Source organism: Coturnix japonica, chromosome Z (assembly GCF_001577835.2).
Source record: "Coturnix japonica isolate 7356 chromosome Z, Coturnix japonica 2.1, whole genome shotgun sequence".
Lineage (NCBI taxonomy): Eukaryota > Metazoa > Chordata > Aves > Galliformes > Phasianidae > Coturnix > Coturnix japonica.
In genome coordinates this window covers 54,415,342-54,435,270 of record NC_029547.1, presented here as the reverse complement: position 1 = coordinate 54,435,270, position 19,929 = coordinate 54,415,342, and positions in this window count along the sequence as shown.

The window sequence follows — 19,929 nt, the reverse complement described above, 5'->3', positions numbered from 1 at the left end:
CTGCACTTAGATTTCGATAAGGATCTTGGTGATAAATTTTTAAAAGATATTGAGAGAAAAATCCATATTCATTATTTGCAGTTCAGGAAAAAATAAAATAAAGAAGAAATCAAAGTATTTAGAAAATGTGGATGAATCTCCAGATATATACAATTCATTGACTTCAGCGTGCGCCTGGCAGAAGCCTCAACTTTGCTTCTGCTGCTAAGGCATTTTACTTTTAACTTTTTCAGTTTAAAAATGTGTATCAGCCTTGAAAACACTCTTTTCAAACTGTTGTGATTATACTTTTTCCAACTGCAGCTCCTCCCCCTTATGAACTCTATTTCAGCTACCTGCTGAGTTGCATGGTAATAGAGATGAAGAATATGAGTGGGAAAGTAAGTAATCTTGCTAGATACATCCCATGAAAGATGTACTAAGATTTGTTCTATGCATGTGAGATTGTTTAATAATTGCATAGTGTGCATTGCCTTTCTTCTTATATTATACTTTATGATCAGTGCAAATTGCCTTACTGACTGTAAGATTAGGAAAAAAAAAAAAAAAAAGGTGAAGATGGAATCTAGAAAGAAAACATCTTTTATAGTAACACTGAAAAATCCTCTCAAATACAGCAAGGTTTAAAGACAAGGTTTAAAGACGTGGCACAGCACATGAGAAATGGTGCAAGGCAGCTCGTGCACAAAACATTTGCTTCAGCATTGATAGCAGTAACAACTCCATGAGTCAGTGAAAGTGACTTTTTCTCTTCAGTTTATCCCTTCCTATGCAAACCATAGTTCTGTTTATATGTTCTCTACTTGTTCCTTTTCTCAGAGAGAACATTAGATTTGCATAGGAGGTGGAGTCACATGCATTCCTATGTATTAAGAAGTACAGGATGTTTGAAACGCTACTGTAAGTAGGAAGTGGAGACAATGTTTTGCCTGATATTCATAATTGCATTCAAATGCTCAGCTGGATTCGTAATTCTGGTGTTTGAACCATGAGAAACTAAATCAGGTGTGCTCTCTGTCACATCTGTCAGCATCGTGCTGCTGTGCACTGCAGGCATTTGTCCATAAATACTCTGTTCACAGACAGTAGGATCAGGTAAAGACGGGGTAAGCAAGCAGTAGGCCTGGGGATGGCTGCAAAAGGAATAACAAATCACTGTGCAGTAGCTGCCAGTGAATTCTTTCATTATACAGCAGCAGGCTTTAACAAAACCGCAGGATCTTGTCAGTACCTGAAACAAGGGAAATGCCTATGCAAATATTTTGCTGGGATGTGTTCAGAAATACAAGTATTTGCATCTGGAAAAGAGGAAATACTACAGAAATAGCACATACTCTCACAGACAAAAGCAAAGCTGAATTATACCTAAAAAGGCAGAACAGTGTCAGCCTGAAGGCAGAGATTTTTAGCCAACTTTTGCTTGAAAGTGGCTTGGGACTGTGAGCAAGTGGATTAGCACGTGTTATTTGATATTTCTTCCTTCAGAAAAAAATGGGGATTTGGTTCAACCTTTACAAATAAACATGATTTCATCACAGTTGCCTCAATCCACCACTGATCTATAATATTAGCAAACCTTCAAGATCTGCAACTTTGAACCAAAGAGAAAATAAAACTAGTAAGTTCCATATTTGAACTCAACCTCTCCATATCTACAGTCAATTCAATAACATTTTAGTTGTTCTTCTGCATGCTTCTCGCCCTCTTATAGCTCATTGCGTCTGGAGAAATAAGTCAGCAAAATAAGTCAGCAGATTGCAGAGAATGGGAGAAGCTCCCTGTTAATGTTCACATTACCTTCTGGTAATTTTAACATTTATTGGGCACCATCCCAGGGATCAGAGCCAGTACTGTGCTCCATCTCGTGCTTTGGTTCCAGCGGAGAACAAAGCAAGGGAGACTAACAGCATTTTGGAAGCGGATGGAAAACTATTGACAAAAAATATTCTAAAACCTACTTGGTCTGAGGCTTTTATGGCAAAAGCAGGTTTTAGACAGAAGAAAATTAAAAGATTTATGCAAGTAATTTCTTTTTTTTTAAACCCACATATTTATGTGTTGTCAATGAAAAACATTTGATTTCTGAAATAAAGTGTACTTCAGAAGATAATGATGACACTAGAAGAAGTCAGGTGATGGGGGAGCAACTCAGCATGTCACCATCAGGCAAAAGGGCCATTATATAGAGAAAAATCTGACCACATCTGCCATGATGTTCTTAAATCACTTAAATCTGGGGTCAGGTATAGCAGGGCATATTCTGTGTGCACTGATACAGACTGTCAGAAGCAGAAATGCTGGAAGGTTCCTTTAAAAGAAATGATACCTTCCTTCACTCTTTCTAACAGGAGCATCATTTAGTCATTTCGAGTTTCCTATGGCCTGAGTATCAAAACCTGACTAAATCAACAACTAAACCAGTTTGTTAGAACTTCTTACTGAATGTTTCTATTCTTATTGTGCTGCCTACAGAAAAATTTCTTTTGACTGAATGGTGCATATTCTTCTCCAGTACACACCAAGTTAGCCTGTACTATGGAGACAAAATCCACCTCCTTTTTTAAAAGCTGATCAAGAATAACATGCTGACATCGCCTGTTTCCTGACATAGCCTGTATAAAGTCTCATCCAATTTCCTGCTTAAGTAGGTATCGTCTCTAATTTTAATATGCTGCTATTTCTTCAATAACTAGTATCAGTAACAGTTTGAGTGAATGAGTCATTTTGCACTGTATTTTTTGCCATGCAGTGCAAGAACTTGAGGTTTTCATTGTTCTTTACTACAAATAATTCTTAGGACAAAAAATAAGGTAACAAAATACTCTGCAATGTAAATTTCTCTGCTTTAAGTTAATTATTAGTAAATTATTTCAGAACTCTACTTGAAAATGTAAACCTTCTGCAGAAGTAAACATCAAAAAATTGGTACGAAAGAAAGAGATAAAAACTGCATTGTACAAGCCTTAGAGAAACAAAACTTTGCAAACCTATGCTTCACTATGTTTGCATTTTCATTACATAAGAAATTTGAGTTTTCACAACCATCATTCTTCTGAATTGTGGAGAAGGCATAAGCTGTTTTATCTTGTTTTTTTTCTCCCTCTTCTGTATGCTTTATCTTGTTTTTATTCTGTTTCACAAATAAGTCTTGGAACAACATGCTGAAACCATTATTGACCTTCTTCCACCTGGATTTATTTTTACAGATTTTATAGCATTACTAAGAAGACATGTGAGTGTCAGTCATCAGCTTTCAGTCTTGCACAATAAGCTGAAGTAATGTGTCAAATTCATTTTTAGGGATTTAGAAATAGCACCTGGTACTTTGAAAGAAGTGTTCAGCTGGAGAAGATTGGCAGAAGGAGAGGTAGAGACAGTGCCTTCTTCTGGCAGTGAGCCTGTAAGTGGATAGTGGATCACTACCAGCAGACATCATTCCAGAGATCCACAAAGCACCACCAAAGCATTATGCACTTTACATCTTCTAGTTCCCTTTGTCCAGTCCTCTACTCCTTGCAGTGGCTCTCCTGGCACCTTCTCTCTGAGCCTTCTCTGCAGTTATGACAACCATAATATTCCTCAGTTCCTCCTTCAGAAAGCATCTAGGGTGGTTCTGTTTGAAGGGACCTTAATAATCATCTAGTCCAACTGACCTGCCAATTCAGATCTAATTATAATCACAGAATCATAGAGTTATCCCAATTGCCTTTTGACCACTGAAAGGCATGGGACTTCCACCACCTCTGCAGGAAGCCTGTTCCAGGGTCTGAACACCCTCATGGTAAAGAAGTTTTTTTCTGATATTCAACCTGAACATCCCCTGGCATGGCTTTAACAAAAACAGAAAACAGAAAATACTCTGAGGAGGTTACAAAACTCTCAGAAGCAAACAAATTGTTTTTTTTAAGATTCCATAATAAAGGCTTATATGTGGAAAGGTATATTTGGTGCATTATGTCATCATCTTTAAATCATCATTTTGTTCATATTTGAAAATAATGTTAGTTTGCCTATTCCAGCACAGAATTAATGAATTTATTCACATTACTGCCATTTCTAAAATTTAGCATATTTTCTTACTAATAAAAAAAAAAAATTATTGTATGTCTCAATATTGACTACATCTGTGAATGAACAGGAAAATACTTACACGGTATTCAATTTGTTTCTTAGAATAAATACCCAGTGATGATGTAACTGTGAAAGATGTATGTATGACCAGCATGTAGCATGCAGCTATTTATAAGAGTTTTCATCCAAAAACCCATGCTTCTCTTGTTCAGACAGATTATGTAAACTTGCTCAATTTGTGAGTTGCATTTATCTATATGCCTACAAACAGGTATGCATAGATACACTGAAAAGACAGTGAAAAATGTTTAGGAGGTTCAACTGAGTATGTGCTTGTGGAAAACCAAGAGACTAACAGTGTCTTATTTGAGAAATTGACATTATTCAGCCCTAAATTCCTCCAGAACAGTGAAAGCTGGTCATTAAAACACATTTTTAATACGGCTAGACGAAGAATGCTTGAGTAAGTACCTCTTAGAATACATAAAATGCAAAATTAATCACAGTTGGAATAATAGAATCATGTAATTGCTTGAGTCAGAAGGGACCCCTAAAGGCCTTCAAATCCAACTCCCTGCAATGAACAGGGACATCTACAGCTAGATCAGGGTGCTCAGAGACCTGTCCTGCCTTACCTTGAATGTCTCCGGGGATGATGTATCCAAAGGGCATGTGTTAAATTCAACATGCCGAGTTCTTACTCCATCTTACTGTGAAATTTAAATGGAAGGTGTCGAGCCTTTGTTCAAATACTGAAAAAGGATACCACTTCTTGGATTCCTCCCTTATGCTGCCCATAGTTTATTGATTTGCGTATATATGTCATACTGTAACATGATGTGGGGCTTATTTAACACACCTATTTTGCACATGGGGAAGGAGTCCGAATATCCTTGTAATGCAGTAGAGAAAACTGCAGTGTTCTCTGAGTTCATTTTGGTATGATTGCACAGATCTCTGCCAACCATGCAGTTACCAACTGATCTTCTTGACAGATACATAATCTTTCATTCAGTTCAACTCTCCTGACTCAGATATCTCTTCTCCCTCAGAAGCATAGCACACCATGAGGAAATCACATTCCCAAGGAAGGCCTAGATCTAATTAAGCTAGCACAGGTACCGCTATCATAAAGGACAAGAGCTTCAAAATTCCTGTCAGGATTTCTCATTCTCCACTGAACATCTGTAGACCATGACATTTTATCTTTGGTGCCATGGTTACCTGATTGGGTGCTTTATAACCTACTGTAATCAATTTTCCTGCCTGATGTGTGTCAACTATCTCATGTTCACATGAGAATTATGCTGTAGAACAGGGAAGCTGCTCTTTTGAATGAATGCATTAAAACAGACTTGTCTTTTCTACAGATTCAATTAAATATCTGGGTTATAATGAAATATTTTCTGTAATTTTCACTCAGCAATATAAGTTTATAATTGCTTTGTCTGCATGCTTGCTTGTAATAACAAATGTTTCCAGTATCTATCAAAATACCAGATCTCCAGTGACTTTTGGAGGAATGTGAACTTTAAAAGGAGCAGAAGGTCAGGCAGTACAGCTTATGTAGCTTATTCTCTTAAAGGAGTGTTCTGATTTTCTGATGTTGTTTATGTTTTATGTTGTGTGCTGACACATTTCAAAGGATTAGGAATTAATTGCATACAGATTTGAGTGCACTGTAAAGTGATTCTCTGCATGAGAACTTGCTGTCTCACGGCTGTGCTCGCTACAGTTGTGCTTGGCTTAGTTAATCTCACTTTGTGTTCAGAGTCCTCCCCTTCCCTTTTAAACCTCCAGTACCTCCAACAAGCTGTTGGAGTGGGTCCATTGGAGGGCCACAAAGATGATAGAGGGCTGCAACACCTCTCATATGGGGACAGGCTGAGGAAGTTGAGGCTTTTCAGCAGTGGTGACAGTGACAGTGAGTCAACCCCACTGATGCAGATTGCTACAAACTCAGCATTCAGGTTCTTGTTCACCACTGGTGAAAACACATAACTAATGCTTATGCATAAGGTTATGCAACTAATGGTGACTTTGATGAAAAATAGTACTTTGTAGCGGAGAATCTCTTCTATTAAACAGTGTTATTGTGTCCCTTGTATCTGTTCTAGTTTCCATGGGAATAAATAGGGCACGTGACTTTTGGAGTGACCAGTATGTAACACAATTAATTTATTTTTACTTGCAAAATGAATGAAATACCTTGAATTCCTGTTGGTTTTGTTTTATCTTTTACTTATATTCTACTGAGTAACATTATTCTAGAAGTCAGACTTCAGTAAAATGGAGAGGAGTCATCCTTTAAAAAGTGGAAGAGAACAACCCCAGGAAAGGTTTCCTTTGCCTGAAGAAAACCTCTTTAGGCAAAGGAAACTTACTGTGTGTCCTGGCAGGAAGTTCTCAGGAGGAATATATGGAATTAAACACTTACTCCTCTATGAAAAGACTGTGAGAGGCCACCACTGGATTCCAGAGTAGATAAGACAGTTCCCACCTAAATGATTTACTGTAGTGAAATGTTGCTGAATACTTGCACTGTTGTGAACCTTGCATCTCTGTGCACTGACAGGTAAGAGAAGGAGACCTTCCAGATAAATAAGGAAGAAACTCAAGAAGAAACTCCGTCCTGTTTCTGCAGAACAGAGATAGAAATACTAATAAACATCTTATTCCTTGTAGAATTTTTCTTCTCTGTCAGTAGAATAAAAGGTTCATTAACATGACTAATTAATTTTGTCCATTATTCTTCATTCCAGCTTTAACCCACCAGTATTCATAATGAGGTTGAGGCTACTTCATTTTTTAATGGAATGGAAAAATATGAGGAAAAAATCATTCTAATTAGATATAGCTATTATTTCTAATATGCAATAGATCTCCTTCTCAGCTAATTGTACTATGGGAATTATCATCCTTTTTGCTATTGAAATTAAGAAATCATTTGACAACTCAACTTTCCATAGATTATTGAGGTTTCAAGACATTTGTTTCTCTTAATTAAGTTATTTAAGTACCAAACAAGATGTGCTAGCAGAATACAAAAATCCTGGCTCTATAAGAATTAATTGTACTTTAACTATTATTTTGACTTTTCAACATTTTCATGGTCCAAAGTCTCTTATAACAATCATATGTCAATTATCCCCTTCATCTGTGTTGCCTTTGAACTGCCTTATGGAGGTTTAATTCCTTCTGTAATCTCTTCTTAAATCTTATTTTAGCATGGCTGAAATTCTGCCATAGTTACCAGAGGTGTTTAAATAGAATTTCTCCAATCTACTAACTCTGTTGATGGAATTAGATTTTCCATTTGTAAGTTACTCTGTTAGTAATGCCAGGGGCTGCAACATCATAGCCTGATGTTGAGGTCAGAACAAAGCACTTCTAGCACAAAGCAAGAACATAAATTTCAACTACGAATTCATTTTAAGCAAAGGATTTCCCTGCATCCCGCTGTCTGCTGGCTTCTAGCCACTTTTAGCAAGTGCACTGAGAGCAGCTGCTGGATTCTTCCAAGGCAAGATATTGCTATCAGTAATGAACAGTCACTGTACATGTAAATTGCCTGGGAGTTGCAAAAGGGATAGAAAATAGATCCTCTTGCTGTTCATGAGTAAGGCCTGCACAGAGAAAGAGTATCTGAATTGGTAAATATTTTTTTCTATTGAATTAATAAATGAGGCTGCTAAGTGACAAAATGGTTCTCAAAAACCTTCTTGGAGTGTTGTATATTGTCATACTTCTCAATGGTTAAAAAAAAAATAATGTGAGCACCAAGTAAATCCTTTTCCAGCTCTACATCCTATTTGAGACAAAAAGACCAGATCAGATTCCTTTCCAGCCTTCTTACTTGTGAGCTACAATGGCAGAAAAAAAATATCAAATTTTCAGTGGTGTAACCTTAATTATATTTCAAGGTCTCACATTTTGTCCATTATTCCTTAGTGGGCCATGTATCTGAAAGTCACCCTTCCTTTTCATCTAGTTTGTGTGTCTCCTTGTTTTTTGCTGTATGAGCCTAGATTGTGTAGCTAACATAGTTCATGTATTATTTTTCTATAGAATTAGGTCACAGGGAAATTTTTTCCTGTTTATTATTTTTATTAAGGAAATTCAAATGCTTGCCTTTCTTCTATTGTACAGTCAAAAGCTTGTTTCAAACTAATTTCTGAACAAAAGCCTTAATCTACTGTTCATTTCACTGAAGAACTTAAGAAACAGACCCTAAAATATCATAGTAACATCAGTGAGAGGGGTGTTCCCTGTGTAGCAGACAAACAGGCTTTGTGCAGGAGAAGCTTCTCTCATAGTCTCAACACCAGTGACATCGGGTGCCCAATTTGATACATTTCTGCCTTGAATTTCTCACATGCTCACAGCTCCATTTAATAGAAGTTGATGAGACACACACCACTGATGACCCTACATCCATAAAACATGATTATTTATAAGAAATAAGCACATCACCTCAGAATCCTGCCCTTTGCCAACCTGCTTTCTAATAAGAGGGCCTGTTCATCAGTAGTCATTTTCCTGTGTATTTTTACTATTAATTTGAAGGCTAAAGTACAGCGGCCACAAATCATCAGCTTAGAATCAGTGTTTCATTTGCAAAGATCTTGGAAATTAATACTTCTTAATATGCCAGAAGGAAACAGAGAACTGGTTTCAGCCTAAGGTGACCTTCAGTAAGACATTTGCTTCCTGTTTCAGAAGCCTGTAGATTAGGTGGGGATAAGGAAATCAAAGCAGACTTCTTCAAGCGTCCAAATCTCATTCAGTGGCTCATGTTGTGAAACTGTGCACCTCGTGAGGCATTGAAGCAAACTAATTAAGCCATTTTAATTAAAGAAAAAAATCCAGACATCCCATTGGCAATCAGCTTCTGCTGAGATCTGAACGACATTGTTACCTGCTTCTAATGTTTAAAGTCAGCTTTTGTATTAATAAATGACATTGAACTTTTACTCATTTCTTTTATGATTTTGGATAGCACAGGGGCAAGAAATTTCCAATTCAGACAGCAGAGGAAACTGGAGGGATGGCGTTACCAGTTGTGGAGCAATTTTGATGTATCTCAATTCAATCTCCAGTGTCCAGAATCTAACACAACTGTAACTAATCAGATGGGGCTGGTTTTTCTTTCTGTGGACAAAAATCTTTATGTGATTGATGAAGTCAAACTGTTCTGAAAGCTATTCCTAGGACATGTAAACTTTTATGGGTACTAAAAGCCAAGTTTTACATCAATTTTGTGCATTTTGTTTTATAAAACACTTTGAGCCCCTTGAATTTTTATTTACTAGAACACAGTTATAACACTAGAGTCTTTTTAGATGTGTGCATAATTCAGAATCAACTACCCGAGACTTTTAGTTAATCGTTCAGCACAGTTTGAAAGCATTCTTCCCACCATGATTCCAAATTAATCCATTACAGAGGCACTTTTTGTTTCATTTTCTAATTCAGCATTTAGTATGAAAGCTTGTAATTGATCAGTAAAGTGGCAGTCTTTAGAAGGTAAAAGACAAAGCTCAGATTCATACAAGAAAAAAAAACAAAAACCTTGAGATGAGGTTTTCAGTACTGTATGGCATAAATACCTTCCTAAAGAAATCTATTTCATTTTATGAACAGCATTGTATATAACAATTAAAAAGAATTGGTTTGAGCTGAGAGAAAGACATGTTTGGCAAGCTGAAGTATTTTGCCCCTTTGTTCCTATGAAACACCTCAACTCAAATGTGATTTTTATTTTACTATTTGCGAAATAATGATCACGCTGTAACTGTGCACTTCATGATCTTTCGAGGTGAGAACAGGTGCAAAAATACATTTAAACCACAGATATATTTAATGCTTTTCAAAAAGTAAAATTCTGTGTGCTTGAGACATCCGTATGCCACAAAACATTTTAACACACCAAAATTGAAGTATGTCTTACAAGTATCCAGCTATAGAATTACCTGGGTTGGAAGGGACCTCAAGGATCATGTAGTTCCAACCCCCCTGCCTAGCAGGGCCACCAAACATACACATTTACTAGATCAGGTTGCCCAGGGCCCCGTCCAACCTGGTCTTGAACACCTCCAAGGACGGGGCATCTACAACCTCCCTGGGCAGCCTGTTCCAGGACCTAACCACTCTCCTAGTGAAGAACGTCCCCCTAACATCCAACCTAAATCTTCCCTCTTTTAACTTAAAACCATTTCCCCGTGTCCTGCTATTATCAGCCCTTTCGAAGAGTTTACTCCCCTCCTGGGAGTAAGTTCCCTTCAGGTATTGAAAGGCTGCAATGAGGTCACCCCGCAACCTTCTCTTCTCCAGGCTGAACAAACCCAACTCCCTCAGCCTGTCCTAATCAGCTATGCTGATTTTTATTTCTGAATTGGGACATTTTCCTGCAGAGCCTGATTTCTGTGTGACAAAAGTTGGCATAGTTGTATGTGAGTTTTAATGAACTCACATCAAGATACCTCAGACCAAACCATTAAAAGGTCTCACTAGATTTACCAGAAACAATGAAACAGGTTGAAAAAGTAATGTCAGAACCAAAAAGACTCCCTCACTTCATGTATGAAAATGATAATATGCAGATGAAGTTAAGTCTTGGAGAAATATCCACTAATGCTTCAACACACACTGGGACAGTTCAGTCATCAGTGCAAAGAGCACCTCTTAAACTAAAAGACAAAAAAATCAGAACATCCACCTAAGTCCTTAACAAGTTACTATGAAAACAGTCAAAGAGGATTAGGAAGTAGGAAAGGGCTGCTTCCACCCACCTCAAGCTGCCCATCGCCCCATCCAACCTGGCCCTGAGTGCCTCCAGGAACAGGGCTCCCACAGTACTCTGGACAGCTGTGCCAGGGCCTCACTACACTCTGAAGGAAGAATTTATTCCTGATATCTAATCTTTTAGTTTAAAGCCATTCCCCTTTGTCTAAATACTATCTATGCATGTAAAAAGTTGCTAACCCTCCTTGTTATAAGCTCTTTTCAGGCACTGTAAGGCCACAATGAGGTCTCCATCCATTCCCGGTCCCGCAGTGCCGCCCCGTGGCCGCATCCGGGCGGTTCCCTGTGGGTTTCTCTATGAATGTCGGAGAGCTGCGAGCAGTTCTCCATTGCCTTCTATTGCTCTGTGTGTGTGTGTGTCTTTGTTTTTATTGTACCGCTTAAAATGTAATAAAGCAATCAGAGCTGCACAGTGCAGAGTGTATACGGATGTTTTCTCCCCTTTTGTCTCTGTTTTCTTCAGGGATTTCTAAATCTCTGCGTAAAGGTCAGATATAACAAAGTTCACCTATTTACTTCTACACATAGTAAAAATTAGCCATTTTTAGAGGCAAGCAGTTAGTCTCGTTCAGGCAGCTCTAGCGAGAGCAGCTGATACAGCGTGGGCGTTGCCAGGGCACAATATTTGTTGTATATTCATCACTTTAACTCTTAAAGAAATTTGAAATGAATTTATTCTGAGGTATAAAAAAGAAATAATACTATATAAAGAATTCCATAAAAGGCCCTACCTTCCAACTCCCTTGTTCTTCAGAATTCTAAGTACAGATTCCTCAGCCGTGGTGTTTATTTCCTATAAATTCAGATACACTTTGAAAACAGATCAGAATATCAGATGTAAAGTCCTAAAGTGAATGTGACTTTATACTTCTTTTTTTTTTTTCCATTTCCCCCCTCAGAAAATTATTAGTTATTTTCTATAGTCAGAATCTGATTCTTCCTCCAGGTGGAAATCACTTTTTTAAGTGGCCTCTGCCTGTGACAGCCTTGGTGAATGAGCCTCACACACGGTTTGATTATTTTTCACATCCATTTTCAGGTCTTTTAAGACACTAGAAAATAATTTCCACCAGAAGGTTCTGCACAGGGAGACACCATGGTCTGCAAAGGTCTGGGGCCCAGAGGCCATAGTACATGGGAGTCCAACCTTCTGGCTTGCCTGGACTATGCTGAGTGAAGATGAATTGTACTGGACTGCATATATGTAGGTCATTCTGAAAGTAGCACCTCTTATTTATTCTCTTTAAAACTACAGCCATTACAACGAGCATAGTAGCAGTGTTTTAAAGAACAAATTCCCAGCTACAAAGTACTGCTTTTCATCAGAGCCACCATTATGCATTTTAACCAGCAATGAGCCCATATGCTGTTTTTGTAAGTAGGCGACCCACTGTAACCGCTGCAGAAATTCCCCACCCACCACCTCACTGTGCTCCTGCCTGACACAGTTGGTTGCTTTTGAGATGCAGATTTCATAAGAAGAAAATAGGGGGGAAAAAAAAGAGAGAGAGAGAGAGAAGAACATCTATCCTTCAGCTGAAGTGAAGGCTGGCCACCAGGCCATCTGCTTTTTGCATCTGCTTCACAACATAGAAAGATAATGAAATGGGTGAGAAGAAAACAGAGTGTGAAGTGGGATTGCTGGCAACCAGGTTCATTTCCAGAGAAAGAGAAATGTCCCATTCTGGGCTCCTCATTTTAAGAAAGACAGGAAACTACTGGAGAGAGTCTAGAAGAGGGCTGCAGTAATTCAGGGCTTGCTCCATCTCCCTGATGAGGAAATGCTGAGAGATCTGGGACTGTTCAGCCTGGAGAAGAGAAGACTGAGAGGGGATCTTATCAATACTTACAAATATCTAAAGGGCAGGTGTCAAGAGGATGGGACCAGGCTCTTTTCAGTGGTGCCCAGTGACAGAATAAGGGGCAACAGAAACAAAGTGGAACACAGCAATATCTTTCTGAACATGTGAATGAACATCTTTATTTTGAGGATGACAGAGCACTGGAACAGGCTGCCCAGAGAGGCTGTGGATTCTCCTTCTCTAGAGTTATTCAAAGGGCACCTGGTTGCTTTCCTGTGTGGCCTATGGAACCTGCTTTAGCAGGAGGTTGGACTCGATGATTTCCAGAGATCCGTTCCAAACACTAAAATTCTATGAATCTGTGCTTCTGCGAAAGGGAATTTCTGTTTCAGTCCATACCTATATTTCTCAATACCAAGCCTGTATTTTCCTGGCTCAGTGGAAAACAAGGGCATGATCTGAAGGAAGAAAATAATTTGAACAACATATATGTTGATTTCATTTTTTGAGCCCTTAGAATCTCTTGTTCTGCAAATGTTTGGGGATCACATGTTCATATCTGAGTTAGTAATCACACCCAAGGAAGACTTGCCAGAGCAGTGTCAGAGGATCTGAGGAAATACCTTTACCTACGATGTTATAAACCACTCTGAAACTGAGAATAAGTCAATTGATTTTTGATATATCCAAGTCAATTTTTATCTATTGAATATCCACACTTTTGGGGAATTTGGCTAGTGCAATATCTTGGAAAAAAATACAACACCTTAAGCATACAGCCATACAGAGCTGTTGAGAGAGAAAACTGCAAGGTGGAAGACAAAGAATACTGCAATGAACATCAGACTTGTCTGCTTTATTTATTATTTTCTTACTCTGTTTTGAAGATGAATACAAGGTTGTGATCATTATAAGTCCAAGAAGTTGCTGGGTACAAAGCTCCTATGTAGTTATATCTCCTCATGGCTGTAGGGTTTTTTTAGTCTCTATAAACTCATTCTACATCTGCTCTACTCCGTTTCTTTAACTTTCCTAACATATAAAGACCAGAGAACTTTGTCTTCCAGCAGGGGGTAAAAAGCAGGTTGCTTAAATCTCTGAAATAAAAACAATTTCATTGTCTCATGGAGTGGTTAATTTGTACATGTGGTTTCAGGTCTGATCCTGTCTACATGTAAACCTAACGTAAATCTTCCCATTTTCTGAATAAAAAAAGGTATGCCTGAACATGGAGATAAAGTTTAATAGAGAAAAAGCTTCCTTTCAAGATTTTCCTTTGTACTGAACCACAGTCAATGCAGCTGAATATTTTGGCAAACTGGAAGAAATTCCTCAATTACCACTCTTCCAGAAATTTAAACTGTGGCTCAGAATGACTTAGGAACTTAATTATTTCTTGCAAATAAATGGGGAACTTCACTGCTGAGACTGAAGACATGAGACTACAAGTTTCCATCCAGCTGAAGACCATAATTTCAGAAAGCAGAACTGTGTGTCTTCATTAATCTTACAGAAAATTTATAAATATCCTGAATACTGTAGGTACTGTACACTACTGTAGCTACTGTCTATAGGTCTGTAGGTAGAAATGACTACCTACTGCTGACAATAAAATTAGATATTAAGCTTATTGATCACTATCACTTTAGTTGATTTTGTTTCAGAACCTCCTAGAAGACATTTTGAACAGGAAACAGAAGGTATATTAAGTACTTGATGTTCATCTTTTAAACAGTTTGCATAAAGGGAACTGAGACTGGCAAAATTATAATTCATAGATGTGAAAGTAAATTGATGCACAGTTCTAGAGGTCTTGATACTTTTACCCAACTCATATTGTTACCAGCTGAGATTCCTCTCTTTGGCTCTGCAGACACAACTTTGGCCCTGGCTTATCTAATTTAAAAAAAGATGGGGGAAGGGAGGTCAGAGGAGGGGGAAAGGCGGGGGGAAAGGAAGAGTGGGAGCAGGGGGAAGAACCCACTCTGTGCTGAAACGCTGCCCCATGGTCAGAGGGAACCTCCTGTGCTCTACTCTGTGCCCGGTGCCTCTGGTCCTGGCACTGGGCACCACTGAAAAGCACCTGGATCTATCCTCTGTGTACCCTTCCTTCAGGGATTTATGGACACTGATGAGATCCCCCTGAACTTCTCCAGTCCCAACACTCGCAGCCTCACCCCACAGGAGAGTTACTCCTGGCCCCAAGTGTCTTCATGACCCTTCGTGGGACTCCCTCCAGTATATCCAGATCATTTTTGTACTGGCGAGCCCAGAACAGGACACAGAACTCTGGGTATGGCTTCATCATTGCTGAGCAGGAGGGCAGAACCACCTTTCATGGTCTGCTGGTGAAACTTTGCCTAGTGAAGCCCAGAATACTGTTAAACTTCTCAGCAACAAAGGCAAATGCTGGCTCATGTTCAACTTACTATTTCCATTTGCACCCCATGACTTTCCAAAGCTGCAGAACTGCTTCCAGCTGGCTACCTGCAGCATGTCATCAGGTATCAGTGCATTTGCTGCAGGTGTGCTTTATCATTGTTCAGTTCTCTTCTGTTGAACAGGATTGGACCCACTATTCACCCGTGTGCTGCACCACTATCACATCACTTCCAACTAGATGCACACCACTGACCTTTGCAGACTGGTTATGATATTCAGTCAGTTTTCAGTTCACCTTGCTGTCTGCTCATCCACCCCATACACCATGAGCTTCTTCATCAGACACTCTTTACTTGACTAAGTATAGACAGGTGAAGAACAGATGGTTCTTTTTATGGCCCAAAGCAGAAGTTTCTTCTCCAATCACCTGAACAGTAGGCATTGGAACAATGTTTATTCACAAGCTGTTTAAATGCTGTCTCTGAGACAATATATTATTATGTGGAATGGATTACACAGTGTAGGAGGAGAGTTTGTGGTGGGTTTGCTCTTTTTGCTGTTACAGCTGCTGGTGTTGGCACTTAAGGTTTTTTTGTTTTTGTTTTTGTTTTTTCAGTTCAGCTGTTTCTGGCTGCCCAACAATACAGTTAACAACAAAGAAACATTTTAAAGGGTTGCAGTGCAGACGAGGATTGAGGATTAGTCACCAGGGCTAAAGGAGAAGAATTAAATGAATTACTGCATTTCATTCCCAGACAGATATGGGTTGTAGAACTAAAATCAATGAAAAAGAGTTCTGAGAGCAAGAGAATTTGAAAAACAACTGAGCCAGAGCTAGCTTGGAGAAGCCATTAGAGCAACACTGCTCCTCATTATAGTGAATGGTACTGCCCTAAGTAAGGTAAAGCTGATAATCCCAAAGCCTCTTGTATTCAAAACAGCTGTATGCTTTCCTTCCTTCTGCTCAGATTCCTTTCACTTAGATGCATAGGTCACTTTTAAATATTCTTTCTGATGTGAAATTCTGTAAAAATAATACATCCAGATTTCTGAATTAAATAATACAGCATTTGCAGCACTAATTAACCAGTTCAGGAGTGGCTACTTGCATTATATAGTTTTCCTTTTGAAATGAAAATAAAAAGTACCTGTCAGGTCACTCATGGCCAGAGGAAGAACTGGAACCCGGATGGATGTGATCTGATAAACCTCAGTTTGTTCCTGCTGCCCTACTTGTACAAAATAATGCCAAGTTACAAAATGCTTCCTTCTAGATGGTAAATATCAGCACAAAAATTGATTTTACATCTGTTTTACATCTGTTTTTGGGTGTGTTTTTTAATATATTTCTATTTTTTTCCTCACTACTAGAAAGTAGTAGGGGGGTTGGGGCTTCATGATCCTTGAGGTCCCTTCCAACCCGGGTCATTATGTGATTCTGTAAAACAAAGTCATATGTCTATCCCTATCACTTTTCAAGGCTCTCATCAGGATGGTGAGCACATCTATGCTTTGTCTTGCAGCCCATCAAATCCTAGATATCCTCTTCATGTGTCAGCTGATAAATAACTGCCTTAAACTCTCAAAATGTAGATACATCTCCTTTGCAGATTCTTCCTGCACAAAACCAAGTGTATCTGAGCATTGTGACCCAAAGAGTAACACAAAACTCTTTGGAGCAAATGGACTCAAGTTTATAAGGCAGAAAAAAAGGTGATAACTCAGATGATCTAAAAGATGAGATAAATCCACAAATGTAGACAGTAGAGATACATAGGATGCTTGCCACATAATGTGTCAGGAATGTAAAGAATGAAACACCTGGGAACAGTAAAACCATCACCTCTCGGAACAGGTCTGTTGATTAGAGAATCAGGAAAGAAATGTTGCTTTTTCTACTGTTCTAAGCCCTATATACAAGGTCTGATGTCACTTCCATTTTCTACAGCTAAAAGAGATATTACTGGTTAGACTTCCCTTTCCTTCTAATATTAATCCATTAACTCTAGGTATACCCCTGTGCAAAAGACTAGACTCTTAATTTCAGACAACTCCAGCTCCATCTAATAGCTTTTATATACTGAATATATTAGCTATTTCTAACTTTCTGTTTCTTAATATTTCGGCAACTTTGCTAGCTTATCTCTTCATAAATTTGTCTTTGTAATAATCAGACCACTTAACAGTGTTGTTTTTTGTTTTCTTTTCTGGTTGTTTATTTACCTGTTTTTCAGGAAGACCACCATTTTCATTGTTTATTTCTAATAAAGTAGTAAGCATAATTGAGCAGAGGGTTCCAGGCATTGTCAAGAAGGCCAGAAAAAAAGGGGAGATTTTTTTCCCCAGGACACCTCCTTTTTTTGCTGCAGAACTCTGCCACTGGGTGTTCTAAACACCTGCTGTCCAAAAATGGTTTTGTAATTAGATAAATTTATGAAAAAAGGGTTCAGAAAAACTTTCAAGTAAGTTGATATGCGTGTAATCCTACCAGCCCTGGTGTCTGTCTTCTGGAAATCCCCAGGTGGCAGACAGCCAGATGCTGGAAGACCATGCAACACAAGTGACCAAACGTATTGCTCTCTGCCTGTGAGATGCCATGCCAGATGCCTGCGGTTATAATTCATAAGAAATATGCTTGAGATTTATTATTAATATTTTCCTGGAAACTCGTGTATTTTTTGATGCCTACTAGTTGAAGTAATGTTTCTCACCTTTGTCTCCTATATTTATTTCTGTTGTTGCTTTTATTTTCCCCCTAGGTTCTTCTTCCTTCTAGGTTCCTTTGTGGTATTTCTCCTTTCTAAAAACCTCACATCTCCTTCTGAATTAGAAATATCTATGCATTTCCTCAATGTGTTTCTTGTTCCTCTTTCTAGAACAATAATGAAGTCGTTAAATAAGGTCATTCTCTGTTGGTATATGGTGTCCCACAGGGTCTTTACCTATAGAATTTAGTGTGCTGTGAGGAAAGGCTTGCATAGACACTGTAATGATTGCTCTCCATCCTTTCCAAGATTGATGTTCTTAATACCAATTTCTGAATTCCAGTTTAGGGGTTATTCTCAAGAAACCTCAATTTTCCTTCCTCACCTAGGCCATAACTTGTACATCATCATGATCTCCATGTTTTATATTTTCCAGACATTTTCAGATATTACTCAGGTATTCTTAAAGTGGCTGTACATTATATGATATTTCTCATTGAACTTTCATAAACTGTGGGGGAGTAGAATAAAGGGTCTGAGAAAGGATCAGATGAAACAACAGAAAACTGTAGGATTGCTCCAGCATCTTAGGCTTCTAGGACACACAGTGGAGAGAAGGGATAATGGGTTTACATTGATGGAGAGAGCTAACATTACTGCTAGTATATATGTTAATATATAAGTATATGATATATAAGTATATAATGTTAGTATATTATCACTTGTTTTTGAGAAATTATTTCAGGAAAAAGAAATCTAAGTATGACACAGCTCACTCTACTTTCAGACTAACATTGTTCTTTACAGAAGGAACAAAAATAAATAGTGAGAGGAGTAAGAAAATATAAGATGAAGGAAGACAAGAACAGAACTAACAGAAAGTGGACAGAAAATAAATGGTGACTCACTCTCTTTAACCAAACAGGGGGAGAAGATAAGAAGAAAAAGGTCTCAGGGGCAAGGGGATCTATTACCATCATGGCCAAAACAGACTTGGCATGGGGACACTAATGTAATTTATTGCCTACTGCTAACAGACCAGGGCAATGAGAACTATAGGCAAGATAAGACCACCCTCTCCTACTTTCTCTCCACAAGCAGCGCTGTGGAGCAGCAATCGGGGGCTGCTCTCAACTATTAAGGCTTCACTTCTGCTGATCCTTCATGGACACTCTACGCCTACTCCAGCACTATCTCTGCTCACAGAGGTCACCAATGCAGGCCCTCCACTACCAAAACCTTGCTGCACAAGCCCAGTACAGATAACAGATAAGCACTGGTTTCTCTTTCCTACCCTTTTCTTTCTTTCTTTCTTTCTTTCTTTCTTTCTTTCTTTCTTTCTTTCTTTCTTTCTTTCTAATAAACCAATTAATTAGTTGCAAAAATCCAGATCAGCTGTCATTTGTATTGAGAGAAGACTATACCTTCAAAAGAGTGTTTTCTTTCCCACTTCCCACTGTATTGCATCACAGTGAGTCATAGGGTCTTTTTTTTCCAGGCTGCTGCTAAGACACGCTGCAGCAAATCAGGTGTGGCCCGGCAAATACAATGAATCAAAATAGTGCTTGTTTTCACACATCAAATTCCTAGCAGTTTTTAAGCCATAGGACAACTTGTTCTGTCAGAAGAACTGAACAGCTGCATAAAGTAAACTCCTGAACTTTACTCATTTTTAAATAATATCCTTAAGGACAACCCACCAAGGACTGCCAACAACACGCCTCAAAACAGGTAGTTCCAATTGAATAAACAGCACTGAAACCTGAGCTCAGTGCCTTGGGAATCCTGCAAGAATCAAGTGCCAGATTTCCCCAGCTCAGAGATCCCTTGTTGGTTGGCTCTTCTGTGTCTTTCCTCTGTAATGCTCTGCCTGATGCACTGGCTCACCTGAAGGCTTTACCAAGGGATCTCCCCCCTGATTTCTCCAACCTACCACAGTCATTTTTAAAAACAGTCCTCTGCTTTCAGTCTACAGTAACCTATGGAAAAGACTAACAACAAGTTATGCTAACATGAGTCTGTGTGAGTCACTGTTGAAACTTAATGTCAGCTGACTTCGATGTGGTGACTGTTTTTCCTATATATGTGTGTGTGTGTGTTCTGCCACAAATTTCTAGTCAGCTCTCCAATTACCACCAAGTTCTTCTGTGTCAGTAGTTCCTCAG